The following is a 13,689-nucleotide window of genomic DNA, read 5'->3' on the forward strand; positions in this document are numbered from 1 at the left end:
GATGCCATTGAAGTTTGCTTTCTCTACTCCTTCCTTCCTAATGGTACCACTCCAGAGTTCCAAGTCACGTATGTCTCTGGTGTTGAGTCACCAAGGAGAAGTCACCAAGGAGTTGAAGTTACCAAGGAGAATGATCTTGTCCTCCTTGTGAGTATTAGTCACTACGTAGTCAAGCTTCAAGTAGAAGTGTTCTACAACATCAGCATCAAGCATTGGGGCATATGCACTGATGATAATGGTGTACTGGTTGTTGCTGCATTTAAGACAGAGGGTCATAAGATATTTGTAAATGCCCACAAAGAGCTCTGGAACTTGAATGAGGAAATGATTCTTGATGGCAAAGCCAACACCATGAACTTGCCTGTTCATGGCTGGTTTACCCTTCCAGAAGGTGTTATCCAGCTACGAGCCAATAAGGCAGACTAGGTTTATACACCTTTTTTATCCCTTTCCCCTTTGGAGTAACCAGAGGGGATCCTAAATAGACTTCTCAATCATGGTAGCAGCCGTTGAGATCCTGATGTCTTCTTCTTACTGATCAACCATTGAGGACTTGGGATTGGACCATGGTTTGTCTGGAACCTCCTCTCTGGCCTGTTTACCATGGACTCTGCCAGGAGTGTGAGACTGTGGGAAACATAACTCTAAGGATCACTGGAACACACAAGTGTCTCCACCACTACAAGGTCTTGGTCCACAGAGAGGGGAAACAGTGTGTTAGACTGTTTCCAAAACTCAGAATTTGACTGTAACAGGGGCTTGGGCAGAAGCCCCATTACTAGGATAGCCTCAGAGGCAGGAAACCATTGGAAGCACACTGCACAGGTGAAGGGACTTCACACACCTAGGGAAGATACGGGTAATTAAACCCACCACTGCCCACATAAGCCCAGCTGCTAGGGACCATACTCTGCCCTCTGGCACCAGAGGAGGAGACAACAGATTAGGAGAGAGTGGAAAAGGAGGAGGCATGAGACCCTGAAGGGAGCCGAGGACCAGTGATGGGAATAGCTGTGATCCACCGGTAAGGAGTGGGGGTACCAACCCAAGGCCTATAGAAGGCATAGACAACTAAGGGAGGATCCAGGGGACCCTGCAAAGATGAATGGGAAAAGGAACACCAAGGCAGAGGACCCCAGGACAGTACACAGAGGGGAGAGCCTCGCAAAGCCATTTGCCTGACCAAACAGCCAGGGCATCCAGGAGGTACGGAGGGATCATGGCAGAGATACCTCTCCACAGGAAACCTGACTGAGACAGCTGAGACACACCCCCATCAATGAGGTAATTGATGGTGAGAAAGCTGTGCAAGCCAAAATTGACCAGAGCAGCCAGTAGCCTCACCGGCTTAGGTGTTAATTAGAACGGCCATACCACTCCCTCCGCTAATGAGGCAATTAGCAGGGGGGAAACAACAATGTAACACTGATACTAGTAAGGTTAGCACTGGGAAGTTAACCATCTGGGTAGTCTGTGGTGTGCTCTCATCCTCAGGGATAAACACTGATCATCTTTTCCTTTCAATCAGTCATGGCAGGTGGGCTCTGAGGGGAACCGGGACACAGCCACCCTCCTACATTGACATTCAAATTAAATTTTTAAAAAGTTTAAACCAAACCCAAATTTGAAAATATCCAGGAACAGGAAATCTTACTTTAAAGGTATCTTTAAACCCTATACAAACTCATGCATGTATACATTCAGACACACATTTGCTAGGGGTGTGTGAAGTGAGCCCTATTTGATTTGAATTCAGATTTGGCCCAAATCGGGGACAGTGATTCAATTAGCTGATTTGGCTCACTGTCTCTGATTCAATTTGGCACCCCCCAGGCTCCCTGGCTCAGCGACCAGCCATGGGGGCACCCCGGGTGCCCCCCCAGACCCAGGAGGCACCAGTCGCCAAGCTGGGGGGATGGGGGCACCCCCTGCATGCTCCCCAGTGAACCCAGAAGTGGACCAGAAGTGCTTCTGGTCCACTTCCGGGTCTGCTGCCAGGCACGCCGGGGAGCTCCCTGCACTCCTGTGGGATGTTCCGTGCACCCCAGCATCGCAGCATTCACAAGCTGCCTACTACCTAGAGGTATGTAGAAAAAAACATTTAAAGCTCTGTTTATATCCTAATCACCAGATCTTTCTGAATCTCTCCAAATTGATTCAGAGGGATTCAATTCGAAGAGATTAAAGGGTCCTCTGATTCGATTCAGATTCAGAGATTTGGCCACTGAATCAGGCTGAATCTCTGCTGAATTGAATCAGGGACTGAAGCTTCACACAGCCCTAATACACAAACACATAGAGAGAGAGAGAAGTAGGCCCCCAACAATGATATCCATAAAAGCCAACATGTTGAAAGGGAATATTGTTGTAAAGAGTTATTCTTAATCCCAGCTCCTCTTATAAATTTAGGCTCCTTAGTGTGTGATGCCTATCTCTGACTGGGATTCATAACCCTGAACCCTCCCCTTAAGTTAGGTGCCTGAGTCTCCCTTTTTTACAAAATATTGGGGATGGTCACCAGTAAGACCCAGGAAGTGGGAGACCTGGGTTTAATTTCCTTTTCTTCCTCCATGGATTTGAACCCACATCACAGCTCTGAGGAAAGTATCTTTATCATTGAGTTGTTGGATAGAAGGGGACATGACCTCCTCCTTGTTCTCTGGATTCTGGACATGATGTAGGATGCAAACTGGGAATTCCTATCAGATTGGGTCCAGTAAATGAGGTAGGCAGAGGAATGTGGGGTTTATGAATCCCAGTGGGTTCGAACATGAGGTAGGCACCTTTCTGCTTAGCTCAGCTGCATATTTTTAGGGGCCTAGGGCACCTTCATTTCATTAAAAAAAAAAAAAAAAAAAGCTTAAAAAGCATGTTTTGAAAATCTATAGTTTGGATGGAGGTGCCTAGAAAGTCATGTAGTCACAGCCATACTTTTTTAATATACCTTGACAGTACTGTACTGAGACAAGCCACACAGGCTCTGCATGCACTAGCTCCCAAATTAGAAGCAGTATAGCTTTCTCATTATTCATAATGAGCGCAGGCTCAGGGGTGATCTGATGGCCACCTATAAGTTTATCAGGGGTGACCACCAGCATCTGGGGGAACGTTTGTTCACCAGAGCACCCCAAGGGATGATGACTAGGTCGAATGGTCATAAACTACTACAAGACCGTTTCAGGCTGGACATAAGGAAGAATTTCTTTACTGTCCGAGCCCCCAAGGTCTGGAACAGCCTGCCACCGGAGGTGGTTCAAGTGCCTACACTGAACACCTTCAAGAGCAAACTGGATGCTCATCTTGCTGGGATCCTATGACCCCAGCTGACTTCCTGCCCTTTGGGCAGGGGGCTGGACTCGATCTTCCCTGGAAGATCCCATTAGGGTCCCTTCCAGCCCTATGTCTATGAAATCTATGAAATAATAGAAGACCTTGCTAGCCCTCACTGAGCACTGAGATAGCTTACATAGAGCTTGGGAAGTGTGTCCCAGCAAAGCACTGCTTTGCACTATGTAGATAAAGCCTTTGTGAATCTACCCCTAAAGCCAGGTACAGACATTACATTTTTACCAGTATAAGTGATCAGAAATTGGTCTGTACTCATAAAGAACAGAAGTTTGGCACACACAGACTGGTTTAAAAATAGCAGAACCTGATCTAATATCCCCCTCCCCCCCAGCAAATATGGGTAAATGTGTGTTCTGTTCACTACTGATCTAAACTATGCCACTTACAGAAAACCACAGAACTTAGATCGATTCCACCTCAGGCTTTTTGAATGTGTGTACCTAGCCAAAGTGTCCAAATCATAATCTGCCACTGTGCAGATGTCTAATTATGAGTCATTATTAACAGTCATTATGCTATTTATTGGCTTTTGTTTTGTATTCAAATTGCACCCATAGTACTACTAAATCAGAAAGTCAGTTTTTATAAAATTCTTGCTCAAAAAACATGCTAAAATAGTCCAGATACTATCTTACTTCCAGAAGAAGTAGGTATCTGATCCTAAATTCATTATGAATCATATATAGAGGCAATCAAAGTATTAGGAGTTCCAGTAATACAGAATCGGGCTCTTAATTTAACTTTGACTAAACTTTTCTTTCTAGAGATTATATTTCCCAAGTTTCCCATGGGCAGTTTTGTACGCTGATGCTGGATCATCAACATATTTCATCAGAATAAATTTAGAACATATTTTACATTTGTATGCATTTCAGTAAGAATTTTTGCAGACAAATTAATATTTGAACAGATCATGATACATAAAAAAGCATAAAATAATAATTACATATATGCTCAGTTTAACAAAAATATTAGTACTAACATACATTTAAAAGAATATTATAATGAAACTAATTATGTGGAACAGATCATTTTTCTGTTCCTTATACATATTTTACCAGCTCTATATAATACTGTTGCTATATCCCATATTGTGTTTAGAACTATTTAGGGAAAAATGGTGGGGGTTTTTTCATTACATTTTTAATTAAAAAAATTACTATTGCAATCACAACAGTGAATTACTTAAAGTGATATCATTTAAATTCCATTTTTATGTTTGGTACTTGTTCAAAAGCACACTTCAATTTGATTAGGATTTGCAGAATTTAAGGAAACCAGATACTAGGATGGATTTAAGCAGCAGGCAGCAACTTAACAAGCAGCAATGTAGAGTTTGCAAAGCTTCTTCCAATCACTCAGGGTAGATTTAACTCAGTTTCCCATATCATTCCACTCATTGTTATGAATCCCATTACCTTTCCCCTCACTCCACAAGGAGAGCAAAAGATATCAAAGGATCTTCAAGACTTCATGTTCCCTTTTCTCCCAGCGGCACTAAGTCCACAAGAAAAAATCCAGGTTTCCTTTTATTCTGGAAGCCAGTCCTTTGGCCTTTTACCTTCACTGGCTACAAGTTGCAATGATAAAGCATTCCAAAAAATGTATATTAACTATTAACGAATACTCCTATTTAATACTTAATTGTACCTTCATGATGCTGTAGGCAGGGTAAAAACAAAACAAAAAGCCTATTATGCCCCAGCTAATATGGCCTCAATGGGAAAAAATAAATCCTCCCTAAACAGGAATGACAAGAAAAATCAGACCAAAATAAATAATTTAATAAATCACACCCAAAACACACCTCATATTGTACAGTCAGTAAGAGAGAAAGAGTCACATAATAAGGGGCACCTAGTAAAAATGAGAGGCCCATAAAGACCCAGACAGAGGCTTAAATTAGAGAGAGGGGCAAAGACCCAGCCAGCTCCTATCTTTTTTGGCCTGGCCAGACAAAGCCCATTCAGGGTAAATACCTTTCTTTGTGTTCCCCAACATAATCTCACCCCTTTTTCAGGTTTTAATTAAAGGGAGAGTTGGGTATCATTGTATAATTCATTCAAGGCATGGTGGGTAATGAGTTGTGACTGTATGAAGTTTTTTGACCATTTGGTATTTGCTCGTTTTACTATTTTAAGAAAAACACCTATGAGGAACAGCATAGGGAGGAGGAAAGGAAGCTCAACTCCAAATCACTGTCCTTTTGCAAGATACACCATCATCTACCAACTTACCACTTTTCTGGACTCTCCTTTGTCCCCAAAGCACAGGTGTCCACAGCATTCCCACTATAGTGTGCACTACAATTTTTTTTTGTGGGGGGTAAGGGGAGGATGATCCATAGTACCCATGGAGTGGGTAGGGAAGTACCCCAAGTGGCTGCCCATGCCTGATGAGAAGGTTTACGCATTGGGCAGCACAAAGGCATCTTGCAGCTGTCTGTCTTCCTGCTGTGCCCCGTCCTAATTTATGCTACATTATGTAAGCTGTTTCCCCTAATGCCTTTGTAAAGGCGTAATGGCTGGTGATCTACTTGATAAGTGCCCTCACCCACAAGATGCTACCCTTGGTCATGCTAGCCCCAAGCTGGCTGGCATCAGCTTTGGGATTCATAATATTGGGTGCCTCCCTGTATCACCCCACATATTCAATTCAGATGTCATTTCTGCACTGGACATAACCATGGTTTCAGACACATCTATCAGCAGATGAAGAATACTTTCCTTAGCTTCTTGTTGATGTTTTCAATAATTACATTGATGTTGAGCATTAGCAGCTACTCCTGAAGATGAAGATGGAGTGCAAGCTCACAGACAAAAAGAAAGCTCTCATCAGTTCTTGAACATTTGTAAAGAACAGTGTCAATCATAAATTATTTTAACAGGACTGCCACTTCAATAATTACCACTGACAGCCTACTATCTCTCATCCAACCATCTTTTTAAGGCTGTACTCCAAAAATATTTGTCCCAGCACCACAGCATGCACCCTGCTTCCTGGGGTGTGCACTGAAGCAAGATCCATGCCCTGCTCCTAGCCACGCACCAGCCCCACACCAAAAATCAGCTACCTCTGCAGCTGGCTGTGGCAGCCATCCCCTGTTGCAGCAGCCCCGCCAGGGGTGAGAGCCTGGAGCTGCACTCCCTGTGGAAGTGGCTACAGCCCAACAGGTACATGCTGAGTGCCCGGGTCCAGCATCCACCACAGGGAGTGGCACCAAGTTCTCCCTCTCCCCCCCCCCCCAAATTTATATGAGTGTAAATTTGTAAAACTGAAAATCCAGAACACTACTAATACCAGTACTGTTACTTACAAGTCATCCTTTGTGAGGATAGTGGAGTTTCTGTCTCAGGACTCTGCCATTGCCTCGTTGACACAGTACTCCCTTTGGAACCTGAGGAGTCCTGCAACACAATTATGGTTGAGTCAGAGTCCTCTTCCTCATCATGAACAAGGTAGTTATTTCTTTTGAGCATCTGTTGAGCCTCCTGGGTATCTGGTACCAAAATGCATGGGTTCACTAGAGTAGAGAGGGAGCACGTGTCACATGAGCATAGTGTGTGTATTTGGGCACTTGAAAGCCCATTGGAGATCACTCAACTACAGGCAAGAAGTTGATGCTGATAACATTACCTCTTATGTAGTGGCAGCATACATCCTGCATACTATCTGTGAAACCAGGGGTGAGGTCTTCAGTGACAATTGAAGAGATCAGTTAGGAGAATTGACACAAGCCGTGACCTTCAGTAGCACAGAAGCAGTTGTGCATGGGGGGCTACAGTTACAGGCAAATAGTGGGAGGGGTGCTGTGATCAGAAATTGTCTGGCGACACACATAGGTGCCGCTCTGCGGGGGGAATGTGCTCTGTAATTATGTGAATTGATCCTTTTTATCATTAATGTTCCATTTCATAATAATTTATCATTGAATAAAGTCCATCTTGTAAAAAGTTGTCTGGTATAATGGGTACATAATGGGGTCTTAGCGAGGTCTCTGCGTGGGATGCAGAATGGAGGGGAGGGGGTGCATTGGGTAGATGGCAGGGGGGATGGGTTTGTGGTGGCAGGTGACTTGAGAAAACAAACAGGTCTAAAACTGTTTGGGGATATGACTGCAAACTGTAATAGGATTCACATGCAAATAGACTAATTAATTCGATAATAGCCTGGTAATCACCACTCCCTTCCCCTGCAGTGCAGCCTCTCTATTCTGACCACTGTTTGTTGTGATTGGGGGGAAATTAATTGTGCCTGAACAGTTTTTTCTTTCTTCACCTTGGTGGGAGTGTTAGTTCACACTGGCCATTTGTGTTGATCGTAGTGGGGAGGAGGAGTTGGAGTAGGCTACTCACGGCCCCCCACAACACCACTTTGGGGGCAGCTGTCTTGGGCAAGGGGATCCTCAGTAACCAAGGAATCTTGATGATACTCAAGAACAACCACTGCCCAACCACTGCAAAAATTCCTTACAGTTTGACATGATACAAATGAGAGAAAACACAGGATTCTTTCTGTTTTACATACAAATGTATGTAGTAGTGTTTCTAATGAAGCACATTTCTCACAGGAGGGCCACTCTCTCTCCAATCTCTCAGTCCTGATCCTCGAGGGAAACGTACACAACACTTCCCAGAGACGAGCCTATGAGCTCCATTTCATCAACCTGCTGGATACTAGAGATCAGGGACTAAACATAGACATTGGATTTTTGATACATTACAATCTGCCTGGCAACTGATTCCCCAGCCCAGCCCAGCCCCTGGCTTGTTTACTTTTCATCCCATCCAGGAAGAGCACACACCAACTGCTGAAGTTTTCTTAGCCTGATGAAGGGTTTTTGAACCCAAATGTTTGCTTAATAACTATTCTCCAACCATTTGGGTTGGTCTAATAAAAGATATCAAATTCACCCAAGGAACCTTGTCTGCCAAGCATTAACGGTTGTTTTTTACATACATGGGGTAAGCAGCAGGGGGAAGAGGCTAAGACGGCCTGCTCAGGGAAGGGAGGGCATGTAGGCCAGCACCAACCAAAGGTGCTAACAGAGAGGCCCCCAGCCATGGGGGAAAAAAAAACTGTTGGCATTCAAGTGGTGAAGCTGGCTGAAAAACTTTTCTACTCATGAAAAGAATAATATTATATCACAAAGTTGTTATATTATATTATATCACAAAAAAGCCCCAGAGGAAGGGTTTTTTTGGCCTTAGACCGAGCCCCAGGCAGGAGGCAAGAGGCAGGGAGAGAGCTTGCCAACTGCTCCCAGGAATGTTAATATGCTATGATCTGGAGAAGTTGAGTCAGAACAAGTTGCCCAGCTTGAACTCCTACATCAGAGGGACCAGCTGAGTGTGTGTTGGTGGGTCTGTGGGTGCTTGGTTGTATTGGAAGGCCCATCATAGAGTAGGGAATTTGGAATACCCTTGTTAGTCAAATTGGTTGGAAAACTATTTTTTTGTGAAAAGAATAACTTTATATCACAAAGTTTACTTTCAAACAACACTGCTCAAACCTGCATGTAGTCTTGGTCTTGATTTTTAGGGAAAACCCTTTTTTATTATTTTACCCAAGAAAGCTTCTCTTTGCAGTGAAAGAACTGAGCATTTTTAGCACCCATTTTTCACCAACGTGAAGTAGGGTGATGTGTGTGTATCTGCAGCTGTAGGAAGATGAAGTGAGGAGCAAGGCCCTTTCCTGGCAGGGAAAGCATTTCTTGCAGTACAAGAAAGTGTGTGTGTGTGTGTGCATGCACAAGCTGGAATGTCATTGGTCTATGGTGTTAAGCATATGCAAGAGGGATGGAGGAAGGGAGTTGTTGGAAAAACTGCACTGTAGCAGTAATGAGGGTAAAGGGCACATAGGCCAACACCAACCAGGAGTGCTGAGAGGAAGGCCCCTGCCATGAAGAAAGCACCTGGGGAAATAGGATAGATATTTCAATTCAGCACTGTTGCTATTGGAGAAAGAGCGAGAGAGAGAGAGTAAGTGCACAAGCTGGGATGCCATGGGTCTACAAGTGGTGAAGCATAGGCAAGAGGGAGGTAGCACATGTAACCCACAAGTTGACCTTCCTGGTGGAATACAGCCAAGTCAGGCATGGGCCTCAAGTGACAATTTGGGCAGGGGACCTTTTAAAAACAATGATAATAGCATGTATGTTTGCATGTATGTATGTGTGTGTGTGTATGTGTTTGTAAGTCTGTTACAATAAATAAATACCTGGTAGTCAAGTGGTTAGGAGGCTTAGAGGGACTGTGAAAGTTGTGTTCCAAGTTGTTGGAAAAACTGCACTGTAGCAGTGGTGAAAGGAGATGACACAATGGCCAGCACCAACCAGGGGTGCTGAGAGGGAGCCACCAGGCGTGGGAAAAGCATAATTACTTGGGATAATTACCTGGGCTACATGAAAAGACAAACAACGAAAAAGAAACATTACATACATGATCCTTGAAATGAGCTAATGAAGCACATTTCAGTAAGTAGCTGCTTGGAATAGCTTGACCATTTGTAAGTTTTTAGCATTTTTAAATCTTATACACTGCACTGCAGACCAGGGCATGTAGAATCAGTGGGAGGAGCAGGAGGAAGGAGGGAAGGCTGGAAGCAGGGCAAAAAAGGGACAAAAAGGGTATTCATTGGTAAATACTAACACATTCATATATGAATCAGAAATATTATTTTTTAAATTATGAAGGGATTATTTAAAATGCAATCTTAGTTACTTATGTATGCAAATAATATGAGGACTTGTCTACAGCAAGGCAAAGAGATACTAATGGTGAATTCCCATAAGCTTTTTTTGGAGTCTAAAAGGATATTAAGAGTATTGAATAGGCACCTGGAAATGACATTGCCAACCTTTTTTCTGGAGATGGAAGTGATGTCAGATGGCTTTCCCAGGCTTGTGTTCTTCTCTTCTGCCTGCTGTGCCCAATGGTAGAAGCATAATATAAAGCATAACATTCAAGAACTAGAAATGGGAGGGAGAAATTAAGAGCGTAAGAATTTGTATTGTAAAACCACCATGTAGTCATTCCAGCCCTGAAATGGGGGTAGCCCTCCTGTATGCAAGTGGTGGGGGGTGAGGGAAGGTGAAGAAAGCCAACTGAGGGGTGAGAAGGGTATTGAGGAGTTCCCCACCACCACCTCAAAAATTGCCCTGGTACTACAGGATGCTGTCTGATAACTAGCAACTTCATTCATGTCAATTAAACCCCATTTACATGAAAGATAAAGTAAACAATGCAAGCTGGCCTCCCTCAAGGCACAGCCAACAGTTTGTTCTCACTTCTCTATGTGTAAACATCCCATTTGGTTGTGAAATAGGTAAGGGTGTCCTCTTTCAAGTGTTACAAAAAGATACCTCATCCTGCACTGAAAGGCAATACTGCACCCAACATGAGCAGCAAGCAGCAGGCTGCACTCTAATGGAAAAGGTGCTGTGCCACCCAGGAGTAAGCATCCTGCAGGGCTGAGTCCTTATGACTGGTGTGTTGCCATCTATCATCCACCTCAAAAGTGTACAGCGTATGCACCCCAGTCAGTCACTGCTCCACAAATGTATAGGCACTCAAGGGGCCAGACCCCCTCCCCCCCATCCCCTCCCCCGGCCTTGTTATGGTGTGAAAAAAAATAAACCAGACAGTTTGGTGCCAGTCTGGTAAGCATGCAAAAATTTCATACCAAAACATGTAGGGCTTTGCACGGAAAGGCTTGGGGCCAAAAATCCCACCCAATGCTCTGTGCAACTTGCATCCAGGGAAAGTGAGGGGCACTGGGCTAGGGTGGGGGCCAATGCCCTTTGGCACCCCGGAGCCAGGGGAGGGGCAATGCTTTGAGCACACTTGGGGGTAGCCCAAAGGGTACCCCATACCCAGTGCCCTGTGGAAAGAGCATGCTGCCTGAAGGGTGCTCACCACTTCACCCAGACTTGAGAGATGCTTGTGTACACTTGGGGAACCCTGCAGGGTTTTGCACAGAAAGTTTTAGTGCCAAAGAAAAAAGTGCCCGAGCACCCCATGCTTGGGGGTTTGTTTTGCATGGAAAGATTTTGCACCTCAGTCCCTTGAGCGTCCCGTGCAACTTGCACCCAGGAAAAGAGAGTGGCAGAAGTGTTGTGGCTGAGTATTTCTTGCCCTAAAGCGCCACCTGGCAGTAAGGTAGGAGTGAAAGTGCATGAGGGTAAAATTGTTTTGACATGCCCTCTAGTGCTTTTTACTAGTCATAGCATAATAAGCCCTTACGTGGTAAATCACATCCATGTTACTTATTTAGCCATCTTAAATTAAGAAAGAAAAATTAAACCAGGAACATTTTTAGCGACTAAATGCTGAGTACATGTACAAGGGCCCAGGCTTTTTGAATGCCTATACTTAGCCCCAAATTAAAAGCCCAGTAATGTGAGGACAACCCATATTGGTTTTGCTCACTCCATCGAGGATTTCAGGGTTTGGCCTACAGTCCTCTCTCATAGTTCTTATACTCTTTAATGAGATGGTGCACTAGGACAGCAGGTATGACATTGTCTTAATTACATGTTAAATATTATTTTTTTTAACAAAAGCAAAGTAAATGCCTTTACAGTATAAGAAACAATAACTGGGCTATCTCCAATACCATTGTGTGGTAATTGTTAATGAATACTGACTTTCTAATCACGCACACTGCATTGTTTTGTTCATGTTTTTCTTCCATACATGTAAAAGAAGCCCGCAGTATTAGCTCACATTAATCCTTGCTCTCTCACCATTTTTTTTCTGCTAAGCTGATAAAGTTGGTACTCACTATGCAAATACTTCTACTTCTCCTTGAAATCTTTTAACTTATCTAATACCTTTTTTCCCTTCCTGTTTGAAGATAATTCACTAGCTTCTAACTTTAAAAATCCAAGAATGAAAACAAGCTTATACGCTTTTCCTTTGAGGTCTGATTCGATTCTCTTTTTTATCTTTTCTTTTTTATAGCCTTTTCAGCAATATGGTAATTTTTCCATAAGGATTTTTTTGTACCTTACAATCCTTTCTACCCTTATACCCTCTTTGTACCTGATAGGCTAATTCAGTTAAAGGCTTTTCTGTACCATTAAAAAATAATCTAAGTATAAATCTCCAAATCCTCACTATCTATGTTTAACTTCATCAAAACACTTGCATTTTAGTTTAAAAGGCTTTGGGGATTTCCTGTGTTTTTACATTTGCAAACTGCATAGCTGATTGTCCTTAGTAATAAATTATTTTCGCTCTTGAAACTGCTTTCCCTCTTGAAATATAGTTGAAAACTTAAGGTTAATATAGTATAACTAATTTTGGGCTGCATGAAGGAAGATGCAATACAGAACACATGCTATTTCTTCTACATGCCCCTTTGTTTATAGTGCTGTATACATTTCTACCTACCCTGCCTCTTACTTGCAGAGCAGCAGAATAAGAGCTGAGCATATGAGATGGCACCTGTTGTAAGGATAGTAGAGTTGCTAATGTAGCGTGCATTCCCTAACACGGATAGGAGATGGAACTCTGCAAAGTGCATCCTAAGGGAATACAAAGTTGTAAATCTAGAATCTAGTACTGTCTCTCTCTACCTACACTATATTTGGCATAGCAGTAGTTGTGTGAATGCAAGATTACATGAATGTAATTTAGAGTAATTAATGTGCACAAGAGCTGTGATATTTGAAACATACCATCAATATTTGATGTGGAACTGTGACAATCAGAAAACAACAAATTTGAATGCATCAGTTTAAAGTTAAGTTCAGTTTGCTACGCTAATCTCAAAATGGCTGTGTCAGACACACTGTTTAGGTTACCTCAATTATTTCTATCAGCTGTGTTCAGTTTCAAAATAATAAGATTTTTTCCCCCAGTGTCGAGCCCTGGAAATAGAAGTTGGAATTCAATAACCAAGCAACATCCTTTTTGTTTCTCACATTGTCACTAATAATGGTCTGCAAATAAAATTAATCTCTGATATAGTCACTGACATTGAGTATATGGTCTGCCGCCTTGTTTGTAACCTCAGCTACAGAAATGAAGGATAAATTCTGGTCCCATACTTTTAAGTAAGAGAGTTTTTGTTTGCCATAAAACAAACATAAACAAAGCATCCATCTTGTGAGGTACATCTCATCTTGTTTGTAGGTGTTTGGCTTGCACCCACAAAATCTTTCCTTCAGGCTATTTTCATGGTATAATTACAGAGCTGTTTCCTGGAATGATGAGAAGAGTGGTGCTTATTGTACACATTTTTTGTGTGTGTTTTCATTTGATTATAAAATGTAATTAATTTAGACTTTGCTAGTGATAAGGGGGTTTGTTAAGCTTTTACACTTCACTGTGGATG

This window comes from Alligator sinensis, unplaced genomic scaffold, assembly GCF_000455745.1.
Source record: "Alligator sinensis unplaced genomic scaffold, ASM45574v1 scaffold1122_1, whole genome shotgun sequence".
Classification (NCBI taxonomy): domain Eukaryota; kingdom Metazoa; phylum Chordata; order Crocodylia; family Alligatoridae; genus Alligator; species Alligator sinensis.